A 22087-nucleotide genomic window follows, 5' to 3' on the forward strand; every position below is an offset into this window, starting at 1 on the left:
AGGAATCCATAGTTGAAGCTCCTACATTATTCAGCCCCAATTTCGGCAAGGAATTCTTCTTATAGTATTTTTCTTTTGATGTTTCATATGCTGCAATACTCACTCAGAAAAGTAACGAAGGCAACGAAGTCCCTATTTCTTATATGAGCTCTAATCTCCAAGGGGCAGAACTCAACTACCCAGACGTGAAGAAACAGGGCTTTGTATTTTTCAAGGCTGCAAAACATTTCTACCCATATTTACTAAAAGCCAGGACCAAAGTAATCGTTCCCCATCCTGTTGTAAGAGCTCCCTTCGTGCAGAAGGAAATGGGTGAACGGAGAGGGAATTGGATAACCACCCTTCAAGAGTTTGACCTCAAGATTGATCCGGCACAGGTAGTTCGAGGGCAGGGACTTTTCAGGCTAGCAATAGAAGCCTTGGTGGATAAAGAAGGAGCATCTGAAGAACTAGAAACATAGATCATGCAATATTCACAAATGGAATTCAGGGAGGAGCCCCTATGGATTAACGAAACCCTGATGTATGAGCGAGAAATGTCGAAAGCCTTTTTGGACCCTGAGTCATGGTACTATGACATACGCTTCTATCAGATATGAGGATCATGCCATGATCACATGGATGCATCACAAAGGAGAGCACTCAGATTGAAATCCAATCAATATCATTTGGCCAATAACATATTATACAGGAAAAATCATGATGGAATCTGGCTGAGGTGTTTGGAAAAGGATGATGCCGACCATGTCTTGAAAGAAATGCATGACAGCCGAGTAGGTTGTCACTATGGCGAAGAGAACACTGCTCACAAAATATTAAGAGCCGGATATTATTGGCCCAAAGTGTTCAGAGACTCACATGCCTATGCTCGCAAATGCAAGGTGTGTCAAACCGCCACAGGACAAGAAAGAAAGCCTATTGTTCCCCTTAGGCCTGTTATGATTTGTCGCCAATTCCAACAATGGGGCCTAGATGTCATAGGCGAAATCACTCCAAACTCTTCGCAGCGGCATAAGTACATACTCACAGTGACCAACTACTTCACCAGATGGATTGAAGCCATCTCGCTTCAGAAGATGAATGAGGATGAGGTAATATCGTTTATTGAGAAATTCATTATTAACAGGTATGGCATTCCTGACGCTCTTATATTTGATAATGCCTCTTATTTTATTCATTGAAATTGACTGAGTTGGCTATTGATAAGAAAATCCACATGAGGTATTCGTCAAACTATTACGCCCAGGGAAACAGAATTGCAGAGTCTTCAAATAAAAACCTTATCCGCATAATCTGCAAGTTTGTCGCTAATAACCAATGGAACTAGCACAACACCCTAACAAATGCCCTTTGGGCTAATAGGGTCACCCAAAAGTGGCCTTAGGAAACTCCCCATACTTCCTCGTCTATGGACAAGAAGCCATCCTACCTCCCAACGTTACCCTTCCCTCTTTATATCTCTCCCAAGCCTCAAGAGGAACCCCTTCGGCCCTACTCTAAGAGAGGATCAACCAACTGATGAAGTTGGAAGAATTGAGAGATAAATCTAGAAATAAATTTAGAAATCACCAAATGATTGTAAAAAAATGGTTTGATCATCATCTGGCAGGAGATAAAGATTTCCAAGTAGGGGAGCTAGACCTGAAATGGGACAAGCTGAGTGAGCCAAAAGGTAAACACATGAAATTCCAACACTTATGGCTGGGCCCATTCCAAGTTGTGGAAAAATTTGGTCAAGGAACTTACAGGTTGAAAACTTTACAGGGAGAGACTGAAAAACTCCCTGTTAATGGCCAACATCTGAAGAGATACTTCCAGTAGCCACCACATGGTGGTTACCTCCTTAGTAGGTTAGAAGTCATTTTAGCTTTGCTATTAGTTTAGTTGCACTTCTGCCTTTTCCTTTTTGTTTTTCTACAAAGTTTATTTTCTTTTTGTTTTGGAATTGCAGTCCTGTTCAGCCAACCAATTTCGATCCTCCCGTCTTGTTTTTCCTTTCTCAGATTTTCCCTCATTCACCACCTTCAACCTTTCCCTTCCTCATTAACCTGTTGATGATTCTATTGTTTCGAAATCCATCATTACCTTGCAAATCTAATAAATTTTCAATCAGCCCATGAGAACTTGAAAATCAGCTGTGGAGTTCAAACCAAAACCACTCATTGGCATCTGTTGGGAATTGGGTAAGATTTGTTGATAACTTGGATATCTAGAGCATTTAGGGGCATCTTTATAAAACAAAATGTGTAACTACAGCTAAACTGGCATGGAGGGATGCTGCATTTTGAATAAATCCCACTTAGGCCTAGCCTATACTTAGTTGTAAGGTTTGCATTCATTCTCCACTGGTTCCATCCACCACACTAAATTTTCCAATACTTGTTACCTACAAGTAAATCTCCTTTCATGGGCTAAACTCACTGTCATATACCATGTGGAAAATCCAATTCTTCTCTAGTCCTTGTGCCTGAAACTGGAAGAACTTATTTAAAAGAAAATGAAATATCAAGTTCTTGTGCTAATCTGGAAGGATAGGTTGTTTGGGAAGCCGGTTAGAGTAAGGACTGTTGCTAGGCTCAGAGAGTCAGTTGATAAAGCAAGCCCAACCTTGCTTAAGTGGTTTAAAAATATGGCATGATCCATGACTACGCCCCATTCAATCAATGAAAATATAGCACTGAAATTTTCATATAAAGTGCAGATAAACATATCTACATCAAGTTTGATGAGCAATAAAGAGCTGAGGTACACACCTAAACAGGTATTGACAAACCAGTGATGGCCCTGAAAGGATTTTGGAAAGTAGGAAACAGGTAAAGGAAGGTCAATAAATTCCATAAAATCACCATTGGAGAATGTCTATCAAAACCCTATCAGTAAGTAGAAGTTATTTGTATTCATCCCACCTGAAGCAATTAATGTTGAAGTGGAACCCATGCCTTTTCATTTGTACGTTTTTTATTTCAAGTTTATCTTAACACCCTGATGTTTTATTGATCTGAGGCTTATTTGGAAACAGAGATAACTAGTTCACCCAATGGTTCGCCATTTGTTGTGGCCACAACTACCACCCTATCACAACTTGCCTTGGCAGCAATTCTGAATGGGTCCCCTAAAAGTTGGCCTTCTACCTCTCTGAATGATCTATTTAGTCCCAGAGACTTTAACTCGTTGCCGAGCCAAATTTTCAATTCTTAATGGTCAAGCCCCCCCTTTTAATCCTTGCTACATGGTCCATTCATCACCCAGCCTAGCCCTCCATGGGAACCTTTTCAGCCCTCAAAACCTTCTATCGCATCATTTTTCCCATCATAACCCTTTATAGCGGAAATACTTCGCAAAACATGCATAGATCCCTTTTTTGTGGCCTATCGCAATTAACACTACGCACTTTTTCCTTCCGGACCCGACGACATTATCAACCCAAATTCATAATTTTTGGGTCCAAAACCATGTCGTAAGTCAATATCGGCCAAGCCCAAAGGTTATTTATCGGGTCCACCCCCCCAATCGCTTATCGCAATCGACGGGCCTAGGGGTTATATATATATATATATATATATATATATATATATATATATATATATATATATATATATATATATATTGGGTTCGGCCTAATCGCATATCGCAATCGATCGGGCCCTAGGCCTGTGCATATTGCGATATGCATGGCAGACCCGCTGATCTAATTAAACATAATATATATGCCATCGGGTCCACCCCTCCCCTGTCGCAAATCGCTATCGGCAGGGTCTAGCACTCATGCATAAGGTGCGATACCATACGTCGGACCCGCCGATGATTTTACGCTTGGACATATAAAATTTGAAGTCTGGCTGTATGGTCGGATGCGGGTTTTTCCCATGTTTCTTGTGTATTTGGTAACATGCTATGGTCATGTTTTTTAATGGAAAATGCCATATGGCAAACCCAATAGGGTATAGGCTCCCTCCCATAGTATTTCAAGTTCGGGTTTTGGGTTCCGCTCTATGTTTTGCGAGGATTTGCAATGTAAAGCGGATTTATGTTCACGGGGCTTAATCAGTGCATAAATTAAAAGGAAGGGAGAATTCTTTCAGATTTGATGATTTAAATGCGAGATTCATGTTTTGTAGGCCTATTTGCCATATGTCTCACAGTCATAGCTGATATAAATTATTTTGCAAGCAAATTCGAGCAGACCCGGTAACGGATAAAGATGAGTTGTATCTAGATGACACCTCTGCTCCACCGGTGTCAGCATTGCAAAACACACTCTGTGAAAGGGAAGATGGACCACCAAAGTGCATAATGGAGGCACTCCTTCAGTTCAGTGGAAGCACTCATGACAATGCTAGTCCATCAAGATGTCATCATTGCCAGATACATCACAAAGCATGCCAGATGTGGGATGATGAGCGCAGCATCTTCAGTTTCCTTCAAGAAATGACAGAGAATGATAGCCACTCCACACAGGTGCTAAGAAATGATACGCAGTCCTCCTCTGTTCCAAAGGCATCCGTTCATTTCCCCAGGAATGAGAACGCTCCACCAAGCGTGACCTCAGCGTGTCAACGATTTCACCAACCATTCTCATCTGTATACGATGATATGTGTAATAAAATGGGGAAAATGAAAGGTCATGGAAGACCAAGGCTCATTGAGGGCTGCATAAGTATTACCTCTAGATAGGAGAATAAGGATTTTTGTTTGGAGAAAATAGTTTTGATTTATTGTGAATAAAGAGGATTGTTTTGTTCGAGAAGGAGCTTGTTGTTTCCAATTTGTTTCCACTTTATCTGATATGTTTAGAATTATTGTGTTGTTGCTAGTATGAAGACAAATGTGATTTGCTTTGTACACATTGATAACTAATTGTTCATGGTTATTCCTGGTTATTTGAATGTAATTCAATAGCATTAATAATTAATGGAAGGTTGTTGATTCTCGACTTGTTAAACATCAATTGCAAGTGTTATTTGTATGGAAAGGAATGTATATTCCTGCATAAGTAATGGCATTGTGATTATGATTTAATACAACCTTGCTCTTAAGTGGACCAATGATTGATTCATTTGGATGTGGGATTTATGTATGGTGTTTAACCTCCTTTTGTTTTGCTCCTACAAGATAGATTAGGATAATTAGGACTAGATTAGGGTAGTTAGAAGTAGTGTAGATAGGATTTAATACATAGTGGTTAGCTATTTTATTTTTTTGTTTTAACTGAAGTCTTCTTCCCAGAAGAAATCTTTCAACACTTATTACAGTTCATGGGGTCCCTAAAAACCCGTCAGAACTAGCCATCCCAAACGAAAGCAAGCCTCATTGGGGTCTGTGATTGGGTTAGTTTCCCTTGTTGGTTTAGCGAAAATTTGCCATGTCAACAAATTGGCACTAGAAGTAGGGCCTGAACCACCGTCCACATCTTTTTATGATTTCATTTATATATGTCCACATGGACTCAAAAAGATTAATGCATAGATAGTGAAGGTCGAAAAGACCCTTCCTCTCATTCGGAAAAGCCTCATTTCAAATAAGAGACATTGTGGGAGTATCCTGTCACTTAGGAACAACCAATCAGAAGACTTACTCGGGCTTACGCTCATTCCCTATCACAGCTCCCTATCTTTCAGTCATTACCTCTGATAGCAAAAAGAAAGCCAAGGGTCTATCACATAAACGAAGAGACATCTGCAACCCCTTCTCTTGAAGATATTGTGCTTGATTCTTTGCAGAGTATCGACTCTCCTTGGGAAGAAATTCCTGAGGATTCCCCTTCTGAAGGCAATCCCTGGCCTGATTTGGAAAATCCTAATGAAGAAACCCTCAACCAGAACATCCCTATCCTTGATATGGCTAATATTCCTCAACCGGGTGGAACCAACTCCCACCTCCTCTAGGAGCACTTCCTCCCTGGCTCGCTCAGGATGTCGTGGCAATACCTGGGCAATAGCATCCCTTACCCAAGAATGTAGAAAGAGTACTGCCTAAATTCAACCCTGAGCAAGTAGACACTGTTGAAAACCATATTCATTTAAGTATTAGGGGTTTACGTAATGCATTATATTAGATATCATTTTGGGAATCAACTGCGTTAAGTAAGTCATTAACATATGACCATTTCCATGAGAGGTAGTCGTAACTGACTAATTTCACATGATTTTTGAATTTTTCATTTATCACTCATTACATTGGGTGATGCTCATAGGGGTGAAGAAGTGGGATTGAAACTAGTGAAATGAATCACATAGCGTCAATCATCACTTCCGAGGCTTGCACCCGGTAACCAGGACTTCCCGAGAGGTCACCCATCCCTGTGAGCATCACCCGATGCAATGAGTGCTAAATGAAAAAATCAAAAATCATGAGAAATTAGTCAGTTACGACTACCTCTCATGGAAATGGTCATACGTTAATGACTTACTTAACGCAATTGAATCCCAAAATGATATCTAAAAACCATATTCATTCTTTCTTCCTGGTCGTGCGCATGTTGGGGGTAGCTGATGAAGGTATAGTTTGTCGCCTATTCCCTTTTACCCTGATTGGTGTAGCTTCCACATGGTACTTTAGCTTGAGAACAAGATCAATCACTTCGTGGGTTTCCTTTCGACACGCCTTTTTAGACAAGTATGGCATTGACAAAACCCCTACGGCCTTAGTTCTCGAACTATCCTATTTGAAAATGGAAACCAAAGAAAAGGTTAAGGATTTTAACATCCGGTTCAACACCTTGTTCAACAGAATCCCGACCACCGCTAGACTTACTGAGGAGGTGCTTATGGAATTCTACATCACTGCTCTCCCTGTCCCTATTGCGATGTGGGTCAAGAGGAGTAACACACAAACCTTACAAGGTGTTATCGATGAAGTAGTAAAAGTCGAGAATGAAATGCTCAGTCTCATAGCATGCCACCCTACAACTGGAGAAAAGAAAGTCTCTCAAGCATCCAAGAAGAATAATGGGAGTAATAACAAAGGAGCTGAAACCAAAGAAAAGGATACCACAAATGTAGAAGGTTTGCATCGGATCATTAAGAAGTTGACAAATACAGTCATCGATATGAAAAGGAATTCTGGAGAGAGTACAAGCGGGAGTGGAGGAGAGTATAACAACAGAAAACCTTTCTATCGTAAGAAGGAAGAAGGTGGTAATGGTCCACTTGCACTGCCTGCTCCACCCAATGAAGGGAATTTAAGTACAGAAGAGCTAGCCCTTATCGGATCGCTCCTTAACCAAGAAGAACCTATGGTGGAGCTAGAGCCAGAACAAGAAGATGAGGAAGAATACCAAGTAGAAGAGCCCTTGGAAGAAGAATCTCAAATCAACGTACTATGGGATTTCTATACAAACGAGAACGATGATGACCAAGGAGACAGTATGGAAAAGATCCACACTAATGAAATCCACACATGAAGCAAAGCGCCACTTGCTGGTGTGATGAAGCCTGTAGATCAGACTAAGAAAGATGTTTGCCCTGTGAAGACACCCACTCCCAAAGTTCCTATTGAGAAGGATAGACCTAGTGGTTAGTCCAAGAATACCCCAGTGGAAAACCATCCAAAGAAAGAAAATGCATCTCCCACTGCAACAAAGGCGACTCAAAATGGTAAACTCCCACCTAAGAATGGAAAAACCAGTATGTTTACTCTGCCCTATCCTATTTATAACATTGATCTGATAATCACCCTATGAATGACTTCAGTTAAAGATTTATTACATGAAGGTATTACAGACTCATGTGTTGGTGTGTTTCTATGTTATTTAGGCAACGGATCAATCAAATTGCAAATACACAGACACTTGAAATGGAAAACAACAGAGAAATACAGTAAGCCATTGTAAGAACACAAGAATTTAATAAGGAGTTCACCCTATCCTCCAGGGCTACGTCTCCGGTCCAGCTCTCAGTGGTGGCCTTCTCTTATTGTGTCTTAAAGCAAATAATTACAATGAAGGAGCTCAATGTGAGTCTCCTGAACAGAATTTGCTTGGCAGGGTGGTTCTTGGATGCCCCAAGCCACTAGAGTACATAGACTCTTTTCCTTACCAGCTCTGTGACCTTTCTGGTCTTCAATGGAGAGAGCCCAATGTGGTGCTTAGTCCGGACAGATCCTCTCAGGGATGGCTTGAATCTCTCAAGCTCTCTGGTGCTCGATGCTGCCTTTGGTCAGCTCAGCCCTCTGTCTTCTATTCTGCTTTGCTTCATTGTCTTTCCTTTCTCTGTTCTTCCTTTCTGTGTTCAGTCTTCCTTTCGGTGTCCCATCCTCTTCTCTCTTTTTTTGCTTTGCCTATGCATGGCTTTAAGGCCATTCGAGCTCATGGCTGTTTGATTCCCCTTCCACTTCCGTCAGTTTGCCTGCTACAGCTTCGCTTGGAGTTCCCTGTTCCGGCGTCATCATCAGACTCACAGGGAGTGGCCACATGTCCTCCTGCAGCTGCGCCAACTCGCTTCGTCGATTCGGTTTTTCCATTACGTCATGGAATGAGTCTTCTGCCACCTTGGCAGTCAAATTGGATGTCAAATTCTTATAAATCGCGGCTTAATCCCCCATCGATTCCACTTTCCCATCGGGCGCGATCTCAACCGTTAGATCTGGGGCCTCCAGATCCGACACCATTCACACGTTTTGTGCAGTTGACTTGCTCGACTGTTAGCATGCGATTAGAAACGGTTTTCTCTCTCCTCCGCTTGCCACGTGTCAGGTGCTGAGTGGAATTGCTCTGTTTTCGCCAATTCTGCTTACCGCTTGAGGGTGCCCCCGATCAATATTGCTAGTTTTCGAAGCGCGGGTCCCGCCTTGACCTTTAGCCTTTTCCCCACGGTTTTCCTGGCTCTCCATGCGACCAAGCGCTTGGGGCCTCTCCTTCTCGAGGGGTTTTGCCCAGCGATGGCGCTAATCACGCATCAAAATCTGCCTCTGTTTCTCGATCCAGGCTTCCCAGGGGCTAGTTTCGCCTCCTGCGTAGTCTCCATGGGCCTCGGTCAGCGCACTTTGACCGAGGTCCTCGTCACTCCACGTTGGCTGCTAACTACCACTGTTCAGAGGTGTTTTTGATTGTTGTTTCTTAATTCTTTGATGTTTGTCCCGACTTGATATAGTCATGGTCCTCTGACATTTCTTCATGGATCCAATTCAGATCAAACATTGATTACAATATTGTGGATGATCTTAAGAAATCTAGGGCTAATATCACATACTTTGATTGTTGAAATTAACGCAGTAAAGATATTTGCTCTTAAAAGCTATCAATGAGTGGAACTACAAAACTCCCGCCACCCTGAGTAGCCAAACCTAGAAGTCAGTCTCCAGACCTGTTAGTACTCCCAACTCAGTGTTGGCTTGATGGGGCCCGACCCAGGTTCAGTAGTGTTTTAGCCAAACAAATCCCGGACTACCGTCCCTTTCAGCAACAGTCCGCGAGGTGCAGACTGAAGTCTCACCTGAGGTAGTAGGGGAGGGTGATGGAACCATGTTTCCGCACCTTAAGGATGTCTTGATGAGGACTGGAGGGGTCGCGATCCATTCTGTGCACCCGCGCTGCTCTGCGAGGCTGTCCTTCCTTCGCGTAGATCTGTGACAGGTGCTTCCTAGATTCTTGTTCTTATATGTGTTTATTATAGCTCAGATCTACCTCTTAAGGTATTTAAGCAAACATTTAACATTTATAACCAATGCGCGCACCCATACGTCTTACAGATTTGCATAAACTCAGACATAATAATAAACATAGAGATATATGATAAAACACACAATGATTCAGAAACACTTATCTTTATTTATCTCCTGTTCATTACAATGAGATCCACCCTGTGCACTCAGCTGCAAGGGCCCGCGCACACACCTGTGGACTCTACCATGCCTCTGCGCACACAGTTGTGGACTCTACCAGGCCTCTGCGCACACAGTTGTGGACTCTACTAGGCCTCTGCACACACAGCGCAAAGCCTACTCCACTACTATCACCCACGACTCGGACTTACAGATTCAGAGCGACTGCCACAATCATAAACCCATAACATTCAAGATCCAAAAACCAAACAACTGCCTTCTAACCTTAGAGCCTTGCTCAAGCTGACTAACTTTCTATTTTCTTACATTATTTTTGGGTGGACAACCCTTTGACTTGACTCATTACAATTTGCGCTTCGCGCACTTCACGGAACCTTTACCATACTTTTACCCAAAATTGTGGACTTCAAGCCCCAAAACTGTTACGTGGGGGATCGACTGCCCAACAAGCCCCCAACACAATCATCCTGACTCGTCCCGAGTCACTCGGCTGGTGCAACAATCTTCATGCGGAGGTCATCCAGCAACTTCTGTGCTTCGCTTACACTCGCAACAAATTCTTCCGCCATCTACTGTACCCATTGGACGCGAGCCACCGATGCATCAGTATCTGTTTCAGTTGCTTGTCTGAGTTCATATACAACCTGCATATGCGCTAACTTTCCCTCGATGTTAGTGGAGACCGCGAATGCCTCATCAAGCCAAGGCTGGATGCATTCCTTAAGCACTTCTTCCTTCTGCCAAGCAGCATCGACTTGTGCCTTGAGAACCTGGGCCTCCCTCATCTTGGCCAATCGCTGTGTGATGGTGACCGTTTGCGCAATCCCCCGGACTTTTTCATAAGCCTGCTGCAACTCCCGCGCTTCTGTCTCTACCTGCTGCAACGTTGGGTCTTCCTGAAGGGATGTGAGCGTAAGGAGGGACTGATCCAACAATCCCGAGCAATCTTGGACAGCGCGCTCTATCACTTCCAATCCTGCATGAATTTTGCAACAGCGCTGCTTTTAAACTTTCGGGGGTGTAGTAGGCTGCACTTTCATCCTTAGTTCCGCGATTTTCAAGTTCAACTCCCACTAAGCTTTCGCGGCATCCGCTTGAGCCTTCCAGAATCCTATCGCCATGTGATGAATCTTGTCGGTTGCATGGAGTTCCACTGGCACAGCCAGTTCTGGTATACTACTACATACCTACGCCACGGCTCGTTCCAATCCTTGGTTGTGTGCAATCAAGTCGTCGTGTTGTAGACTGATCTGTTCCAGACTTCCTTTTTGCTCCATTAATACTCGGATTGCACGGCCTTCCCTGGCGTGGAGCTCAACGGTTACCCCATCCTGTAGTTGGTATATGGTTTTTCTAGGAAGGGCAGCCAAATTCAGCCCCCAACCCCTCATGTCACCTTCAGCTTCTGCTACGATGGCGCTTGCTAGTAAAACTAAAGTGTTCATTGTGGAGGCACGCAGCAACTACTCTACAGCGGTTATACCTTCCGCGAGGGTCGGAATCATCCCTCCTAGGGGTCGCACCTGTAACGCCTACAATTGTGCCCTAAGCTCCCCCAACACAGTTGTCTGCTCTGACATCAACTCCTCCAGAGAACCTTTAGTGACATCATGCGTTGGTTCGCTGCTGTCAAGAAAGTCTTTCTCCAAGGTCTTTGTTGTCTTTGTCTTTTTGCATGTATGTGGTGGCTCCTAGATGCACGACCTCTTGACTTGGGTCGATTTTGTAGTAAGGTCCATGCATTCTGGTGTCTCTGCTTCCCCTTGTATGTCCTGCTCTGTGGACATTTCCCAATCGTTCCTGATTTCTTCAGTGATTGCTATGGTGGTTGCTGCTGTTTCCTCGGTTGCCTCCTACTGTGAGGCTACTTTCTGTTCCTGGCGTGCCTTTTCCACCATCCTAGTGATTCGCAGCTTGAGTTCCTTCTTTCGCTGTTGTGCTGCCATCCTTTCTAATTCGGCCAAGTTCAGGGTGCACCACTCTAGGGGCCATGCTGCCATTACCTCATAAATTGCATCGTCTATTGCAATGAACAGAAGCTTTACCCATGTTTGATTTGGATCCTTCCACGCCCGGATATATAGATTATGCATGTCCGCTTTGAACTCAGCTGCGCTTTGCAAACTGTTGTATACTGTCGGGGATAATCGCGGTCTGCGAGCAATCCATGTCCGGATACTCACCTCCATGAATATCCAAAACACCTTGATCTCACGAATCCTCATGGCCTCTTTTGTAGCTCGGAGCAAGTTATACCATACGGCTTCAGGGAGGTTCTTCTCAATGTCAAGAAATTGGCTGCCCTTCGACAGTTCTCCTGCAACCAGTAGGATTGTTAGGAGAAACCATGTGTAATGGAAAGTCTTACCTTGCTCCTGCGCTTCCTGACAATTTGTCAAAAATTCGTCACAGAGAAACTGTGCCCAGTTGAACTAAACCCCTTCTGCACATTGCTATGCGAGCACAATGATAGAGGCTGGTACCTTGTCTGTGCGGCGTTTCCTCATGAGCTTACCGGCCAGTAACTAGGTGGCGACACGCACCCCTCGGTCTTTGACATACCCTCGCTTCCGTTTTTCCAGCTTATATTTAACCTTCATGGCTTCTGCAAGGCCCACGTCGCTACTTGTTCCGGCTATGTCTGCAGGGTCGTTTCCTTTTGTAGGCAGCTGGGAAATTTGGTGTACTAGATCGGTCGTGATGGGAATTGGTTCCTCCAACCAGAGATACCCATCATGTATCATACATAGTAATTGACGGATAACAAAAATGGTGATGGTCGCACGGTGATAGTGGGGTATCCACCTCAGATTGAGTAATCCCACCTATTCCACGCCCCGTAACCACTTCAGCTGTAGTAATTTCTCCTCAGCCAATTGGGGGAACTTCTCGTTGTCTGCAAGATCCCAATCTTCAAACTTGATATTTGGTATTCGGCCCAGCGGCAAACCGTCAAACCTTATTTCATCCAGAAGAAGCGGAATCTGGAGCGTACTCTTCGTGCCCTCCAGGTCCTTCGGTACCTTGGCCATCCCTTTCCATGGAGAGATATATGGTGGTAGCGAAGGTATTTGGAAAGCATCCTCCTCTTCCTCATCCTATGCTTCAATCTGAGCGATCAGGGCTTGCAAATCTTCCTCGTCCTCCTTGATGTCAGTGGTGATTTCTTTGCCCTTGTCTGCCACTGATAATTTACTGAATCTCGGTGATACCTAGACTGACCCCATAGTCTGCTTGTCTTTCTGGGGTCGTGGCGTGCATGGGGATTTTGGAACCTCTGGAGCAGCAGCCGCCTTTCCCGACTCCTCCTGGGTTTCATACGGCTCTTCCGCAAACCTTACTCTGGTTGTAGACATGGGTTCTATCCTGGATCCACTCGGGTACGTACTCATTGGTGTCCAGGTAGTGAGGTGTTTGTTGTTCTGTACTAGCTCGACTCTCAATTATCCAAGTGTTGTTGTGGGGCTACCCTAATGGTTTTTGTAGGAACGTGTGAATTTGACTTCGGCCCTTCCCTCCACTTCTGAGTTATTAATATTTTCTTGGCAGCAGATCTTTTCATATCTAGCTCAGCATTTCTATCTTAATGGTCTGTCACCCGCTCCTTTCTGCCATAACTCAGACTTCTTGTCATGAATAGTGACGCCAACGATCACCTCCCAGCTTTCCCACGCAGCAGCATAGCCTCCTCTGTACGACCGCGATCCTGATGATCGATTGGCCTTGCGTGGAACCTCCTTTCCACGCATCTCTTCTGCAAACTTGTTTATAGTCTCGTGCCTCCTTTCAACTGCTTGAAGTGCTGAGACTGTGCTTTCCATAGCTAGTTAGGTGGTCACACCCAACGTGCGAGACTTTTTCTTCCCTGCTAGCCCGAGCTGTGGGCACCCTTCGAGTGTATTTTTATTTGGTAGCACATTGTGTTCTACGCTCCTTTGTTCAGTACGGTGTGGTCACAGCCATGATAGCAGGGTCGCAGCTTGTTCTAATGCCGCAGTAGGGCCGGCCAGGCGTGGTTCCCTTAGTTTCGCGTGGTCTACTTGTGTGATTTTGGTGTTCAGTTTGTTGATTTCTTCATCCAATATCACATTCTTCCTCCTCAGTCATGCCCATTCTTCATCGAGTTCGCGAATTTTCAAGTTCTCGCGCCAAATGGCTTCCTGTAACTACTGAATTCCTTGACCCCGGTTTTTGCGTCCTATGGGGGCTGCAATCTGGGGAGATTTTGTCATCCTCCTGGTCAATGATATGGTCACCTTTGCACTTATGGTCCTACATGCCCATCGAACCCTTGGTACACACAGATTGTTCATGCTCCTACTTATTTTTCTGATGGCTTTGTCGCGAACAGCTGGCGGAATGCGTCACTGTGGCGAATTCTGATTTTTTATTCTTAGTCGGTTAGGTAGTTGCACAACATACACCTACATCCTACACCACTAATGGATGCGCAACCCGCTTTGTACTTCAAACTGTACGCGCGCCTGCCCTCTATGTTCGCACCGGTTCCTTCTAGTCTTTAGACGTGTACTCCACCCTTGTGCAGTTATTGCGCTCAGCGCCCCTGTTTGTGCACCCTTCCACTTTTGTTCCAGTATTTTCTTTTCGCAATGGTCTACAGGTTCCTCCACATTCGTTGCACCTACCTCTGTTGGTAGTTCCCTTGCTTTTGTCGTTACGTGACGTAGCAATCTAACCATCATATTACAATTTAGCATTGTTACCTCATGCAATCGGTTCTGCCATCGCTCAATCTCTTCATCTGAGTCTGACGTGCAGGAACTGTCACGTTCCCATGAGATTCTCCCATCCGCTGTCAGATTCACCCGATCCTGATCTTGTATTGTGATCTGGTAGATGCAGTCCAGTTCATCGTCACTATCCTCATCACACACAAGCTTAGTGTAGCGCACTCCTTTGGCTAGGTCCAGCAGAACCACTACGCGTAGAGACTTTTTCTCGAATATCATTTTTCATCTTTTTAGGTTGATGACTCCATTCATATTCATGGCCTAGTCTATCCCTAACAATGCAAGGTACGAGTTACTGTCATCCACAATTTCTATTACCTCAAAATATGTTTGTGTGCTCACGCCTTCGATGTCTACTGTAACTCCTTGCAATCTCCCCATGGGCAAGATCTTTTGTTGGTTCGCCATCCTTAATTGAATAGGATACCATTGTAGTGCAGGACTACCCATGCGTTCCCAGGTTTATTTAGGTAGCACATTCACATCTGATCCCAAGTCCAGAATAACCTGATCCATCTCATAGTCACCAATCTGTGCAGTCAACCACATTTCCCGTCTGGTGCGCAAAGCATGCTTTCCTAGTTTTCGAACCATGCACGGTTCACCCGACCCTGTGCACCTAGTTATCAACTCTTGCAATCCCTTAACTGCTTTATTGTCCCGTAGTAGCTTCATGCACATCTTTGAAAAGGTAGTTAGCATAGAGGGGTCAATTTCTGGCTCAGTTTGATCCTTGCTACCTGAAGTAGAAGCCTCCACGAAGCTCTTCTTAGCTTCCATAAATGTTTCCTTCACGCGTTCCAAATCAAACTCAGGTTGCTTTGTAGGGGCCTTGTGAACCCATGTATCCTCCTCAGTTTTATTCCCCTTATCCCCTCCTGTAGCGGCACCACTTCTGAGCACCATGTTCACATTAGGGTCCTCTTCGCACGGTTCAGCCTTCATCATTTGGACGTTCTGAGTGGGAGTAGATTGAAGCACCCCTTTCTCACGCATATGTGCGATTAGTGTGGGGAAATCTACCGCTTCATGATCAAACTGGTAACAATACAGGCAACATGTTCTGGTCGGGTTTGTGCAGTCACACACGTAGTGCCCAAGTCCTCCACAATTGTAGCAGATTAATTGTCCACACCCTCATCCGGGTCCCATTCCTCCTCGTCCTCGTCCATGTCCCTGGAATCCACCGTGCGCTATTGCGGCGGCTATATCCTGACGTCGTGCCTCAATCTGCATCCTGTAAGCAGGTGTGTGATCCATCAGCAACTCATAACTTTGGCAATTTCATTCTTTATAGCCCACCGATCTACAAAAATTGCAAAATAGCTGTTGGGGGGTTTGTGTAAATTTCTGCAATAAATGACAATTGTTTGTTGTGTGCTTTCCTCCCACCTGACAGATCGCACACCAGAGTGTGGGCGCCGCACTTGGCCCCACCTGTGCCTCTGGTCTCAATGGCATTGCCCCCCCCTGCTACATAATTCGTGAATATCAGACAATGATCCTTATCGTGGCCTTGGCCTTTACATTTTATGCACCACACCTCTTCACGCGCTTCTGGTCGGGGTGCCTTACCTTGTTTCAAACTTTGCATCTCTAAGCATAAGTTTTTTAGTTTCACATGGATTTGTTGAACTCCCAACCTGGGATCCTGTATTGGAGTTTCATGCAACCTCATCACTATCTCTAATTCTTTAACCTGGGTTGAGATATTTTGTTGTGACAGTGCCATCCTCAGATGTGGTGTCAAAGACGCCACAAACCATGCGCAGTGTTGCGCATCCATCAACGCCATGTTAGCCTCTCAGATCGTACTCTTCAATCTCTGATCCAAATCCCAAGGGGTTTCACCTGGTAGCATTACGATCTCCTTGAATCCGATGATCAACTGCATCTCGGATTTTGGCCAGCTAAATTCTTTATTCAATGCATCCTGGATCTTTGCTATTCCTGCATTTGGATGATCTTTAGAGTGCTTTATATACCATGTCAATGCGCCATCCTATAGCGCGCTTACCAAAGTATCCTTTTTAATGTTATCATCCGTAACATGTTATGAAACCAGCTCACAAAAAGATAGAAAAGATAGATCAACGCCTTAGAATTCAGCCTCTTCGAGGGGGCAACCTCCTTTACATTACACAAATGAATGATTCTTTGATAATACAAATGATAAGACCTCCTTTCTATATATAGGAGTCTAAGGGGTCATAATATAATCAGAGCCGACATAACAATAATTTTGTAAGGGCACAATAACAACAATAGTGGGCTTCTATGGGGCACAATAATAACAATAGTGGGCATCTATGGGGACTACATGGGTACAACAATATAATAAGAGGGTTGTACTAATAACAATAAGGGGTTACACTAGTAGTATAGGGGCCTAACATGACCCTCTCCCTCAAAAAGTGGTGTCCTCAACGCTTTAGTAGTTCTTGATGCTTCTATATCAAATTCTTGTCCTTCCATGTGACATCTTCAATAGGTAAGTTCTTCCACTTGATGAGATGCTTTGAAATTGATCGATTTCGTAGCTGTCGATTTCTCGGTTCTGTAAATGCTTCAAGTTCCAATATGATTTTTACTTCCTTGTCAAGTTTTGGCAATATTGTTGGAACTAGGATATTCGACAACTTTTGAATGAGTTCCCACCCTGCTTCGCCATTCTTCCATTCATACCTTCCTTTGTTTATCAAATTTGGTTGGATAATTGTACCAACCTCTACCATTTCTACAACCATATGTTCAATTTCACTCCTTTGGGCATATGGATATCTATAAGGCTTGACGTTTGGAGGAACACATCCTGGAATAAAATGAATAGCATGATCATGATCACGAATACGTGGGAGACCTTTGGGAGTCTCAAATACCTTGGAATGATTGTCCAAGACTTTTTGGAGATCTGGAGAAATAGATGATTTCGATGTGCGAACAGTTAGTGAACATAATTGTGCAATTACGCCTCGTTGTTCTTTCTTTAGAAGCTTTGTCATTCCATTAGAGTTGATTATCTTTCCTGGTTTCCCTGTGATACCCCTTAATTCAACTTCCTTTCCTTCCAAAGAAAATTTCATAAAAAGTTCTTGAAAATTAAAAATTGTTGTACCCAAGGATTGTAGCCATTGGACTCCTAGTACAACATCAGCACCACCTATTGGAATGGAAAACATTGGGCTATTCAATAAATATTCTTCCATGGATAGCTTGATATTATGGCACTTTCCAAAGCAATTTATGGTTCCTCCACTTACAACCGTCACTTGACACTCTGGTGCTAGATCTAGGAAGAAATTCAAGTCCTTGGCTATCTTACAATTAATAAAATTATGGTTACTACCTGAATCAATCAACACTATTACCTTTTTCTTCTTGATATGTCCTTCTATCTTCATAGTTTGAGGAGTGGTAATTCCAACCAATGCATTACAAGATATGGTCGGATTCATTTCTTCTTTCTCTAGGGTTGGTTCCTGGTGAGTATCCTTTTCTTTTGATGTTTCTTGATACTTTTCTTCCTGATATTTCACTATTTGAACATCTTATTCTTGATATGTCCTTCTATCTTGAGATTTTGGGGAGTGGTAATTTATTCCAATGCTTTACAAGATATGGTTGGATTCATTTCTTGATGCTCGATGTGACCTTTCACTTCTTGAACATTTTTCTTCTTGATATGTCCTTCTATCTTGATAGTTTGAGGAGTGGTAATTCTGGCCAATGCATTACAAGATATGGTTGGATTCATTTCTTCTTTCTCGATGTGATCTTTCACTTGTTTTTATTCTTGATATGTCCTTCTATCTTGAGAATTTGAGGAGTGGTAATTCCTGCCATTGCAGTACAAGATATGGTCTGATTCATTTCTTCTTTCTCTGGGGTTGGGTCTTGGCGTGTATCCTCTTCTTTTGATGTTTCTTGATCCTTTTCTTCCTCCTCTTCATACTCTATGTAAAATAATTTCTTCTCAGCACACTTATGACCTTTAGTGCATTTTCTATCACGATTGTAACAAAGCCCTTTTTCTCTTTTTTCTTCCAATTGTTGTGGTGTAACCCTTGTAGGTTGTGGAAGGTTAGGAGAAACAACACTTCCATCCTTATAGTTGTGAGGGGTAGACTTCCTTGCTGCAATAATTTTACTTTCCATATGTAACAAAGCCCTTTTACTCTTTCCAATTGTTGTGTTGTTGCTCTAAAGAAGGTGTTGCTCTTTGTATCCTCATGATCCGAATCGGATCCATAAACGACTGTCATAGAACCATGACTATATCGGGATGAAACAAATCCTTGAAGAATCCAAAATAGTAATCGAAAACACCTTGAACTAGTGGCCATGGCAGCCGGCGTAAAACAACGAGGACCTCGGTCAAAGCGCGCTGACCGAAGCCCATGGAGACTACGCAGGAGGTCAAATTAGCCCCTGGGAGCCCCGGATCGGGAAAAGGGAGCTGATTTTCGATGCACGTTGTTGGGAAAACAGGGCCGAAAAGGAGGAGCCTTAAGCACTCGGTTGCGTGGGGGAACCAGAGGACCGCAGGTGGAAAAAGGTAAAGGCACTAAAGTACAAAGGCGGGACCCGCGCCCTGGAAACCGACGGTATTGATCGGGGCGCCCTTGAACGGTAAGCGGTTTTGGAGAAAGCGGAGCGATCACACTCAGCGATCGATGCGTGGCAGCAGAGGTGAGAGAAAAACCGCTGTGATCACGCGTTATCAGTCGAGCAAGTTAATTGCGCTCGACGTGCGAATAACATTGGACCTGGAGGAGCCCAGATCGGATGGCTGAGATAGTGCCCGATAGACAGAGCGGAATTGACAGGGAATTAAGTTGCGATTTAAGGGGATTTGGAATCCATTGACCGCCACAGTGGAGAAAGAAACGAATCGAAGAATAGGCTGGCGCTGTTCCGATGGAGACACATGGCTACTTACCGAGCGTTCATGATGATGCCGAACAGGGAACTCCCAGCACGCAGGCGGGAGAGGAACCGAACAGGCATGGAGGTCGAATGGCTAAAGCCATGAACCGAGACAGTGAATAGGGATTAAAAGAGACATTCAGAACGAAGAGTCCAAGAGACCAAGAGAGATAGTGAACAGTGAACCCTGAGAGGAGGACTAAGCATAGAGAGCAGTAAATCCAAGCAAAGGAGATAGAGGGCCGAGTTGACCACCGGCAGCATCGAGCACTAGAGAGCTTGAGGAATCAAGCCTTCCCATAGAGGAATCTGTCCGGATTGAGCATCATAGTTGGCTCTTTCCAGTGTATACCAAGGGTCACAAAGCTGGTAGGAAGAACAAGAGTCTGTGTACTCCAAGTGGCTTAGGGAATCCAAGAACCACCCTGCCAAGCAAAATCTGCTTCAGGAGAACTCATATTGAGTCCCTGCATTGTAATTTCTCTGCTAAAAGAAACAATAAAACAAGGCCACCACTGAAGCTGGACCGAAGACGTAACCCTGGAGAATAAGGTGAACTCCTTATTAAAAAATTGTTTGTGTCTTTGTATTGCTCACTGTATTTCTCTGTTGTCTTTCCATTTATTTTCTGTGCATTGGCAATCTGATCGATCCGTTGTTTCAATAACACAGAACACACACACACCAGCACATGGGTCTGTAATACCTTTTGTTTAATAAATCTTCACTCAGGTCACTCATAGGGTGATTATCAGATCACCTCATAATGTGCTATCATTTCCTCCGTGAAAATTGACCACGTAACAAGTTGTTTACGAGAACAAAGCCCTTTATCCCATAAAAATTGATCCGGTTCTAAATATGAAGATGAAATAGATACCTTTTGTAACAGTGGTACACCATGTAGATCAAAATATTGCTCCATCTGAAGTATCCAATTTACCGGATCCTTGCCATCAAACTTCCTCATATCTCCTTTTCTTGATTTTAGGAGTTCGATCTTGAAATGACTATAACTCTGTAATTTTAGTTCTTCTAGTTCTAAAATTGAGACTGTAGTAGCACTCTGTGTCCTCTTTCCAATGCCACCAGTCTGATCAAAATTAGATTCTCCACAAAAGAGTTATGCACAATCTCCCAACATGACCTGATTATATACCTTTTCAAAAGAGCGAACTTGTAGGAAGTGCCACGTGTCACTGTTTCGACCTTAGGATCTGAAAAAGATAAACAGGAAACTATAGTCCGTCCTCTTTCTGTACCTTCTTATAAAATTTCAATCTGATGCTCAGAGAGAAATTTATGACGATTTTCTCCAGGTCACCTGTTTGGAATGTAATTTAGGAGTCTGCAAAAAGACCAACTTCCTCAGATCATATCTCCGCAAATATAGCGTGAACAGCTCTGAAATTCGAACCCGAAGTTCAGTGCGATTTCATCTCAAATGGGTTTTTTTTTTCGCTTCTTAAATGTCGTAGAAAAAAATTTATAGTGAAAATTCCACGATGACCTACTTGGAGCAGCGAAACCCTAGAATCCAAAGCTCTGATACCAAATGTTATGAAACCAGCTCACAAAAAGATAGAAAAGATAGATCAACGCCTTAGAATTCATCCTCTTCAAGGGGGAAACCTCCTTTACATTACACAAATGAATGATTCTTTGATGATACAAATGACAAGACTTCCTTTCTATATATAGGAGTCTAAGGGGTCATAATATAATCAGAGCCGACATAACAATAATAATGTAAGGGCACAATAATAACAATAGTGGGCTTCTATGGGGCTCAATAATAACAATAGTGGGCATCTATGGGGACTACATGGGTACAACAATATAATAAGGGGGTTGTACTAATAACAATAAGGGGTTTCACTAGTAGTATATGGACCTAACATAATGCCTTGGGCTTCCCATACTGCCTTTACCACGAACCAGAACTAATCTGGTTCCTCATTTCTTGCACCTCTAAATACAGGAAACTTGATCACATTCGCCATTCCAACCCTCGATGGTGGAAAAGGAGGGGTAGGTGAAGTGGGTGATGGCGTGAATGGCGGTGGTAACAGTGGAATGCGCTACTTTATCAATCAGATTGCGCTTCTCAGAGAGAACCCTGCAAGCTCCTCCTCACTTTCTCATGAAAGTGAAATCAGGGGACTGTTCTCTAATCCTTCGGTCCCTCAGTAGCCTCTTCCGCTCCGTGTTACCCTAGACATCAATGGATTCGCATAACCCATTTTTCACATAACAGCATTTTAATCTATATATTCAATGATGTGATGTACTTACCCCGCAGTCCCTTGAGAAAATGCCGCACTGCTTTGCTGTAGCTCACAGTTGTGTTTATCGTGAACTCAGTGATAAACCCTCCTATTATCTAATCCAACTAGTGATCTACTACCCATGCGATTTTATCTTCAGATGCCTCTAGTCTACACACCAACTCTGGAGTCCACACGATGGGTTGTTCCAGTCTGCACCTTCCTTGACTATCAGCTAGCCTTGCGATCCACTCATACAGTTCTGTCGAGAAGGATGCGAAGAAGATCTCGTGGATTTCCATGTATATGTAGTGATCCAGCCACCTCTCCTCAGATATCTGCGGGGTTTTGTTTTCATGTACC

This window comes from Pinus tabuliformis, chromosome X, assembly GCF_031772625.1.
Source record: "Pinus tabuliformis cultivar Carrire ecotype Pingquan chromosome X, CPIR1, whole genome shotgun sequence".
NCBI lineage: Eukaryota > Viridiplantae > Streptophyta > Pinopsida > Pinales > Pinaceae > Pinus > Pinus tabuliformis.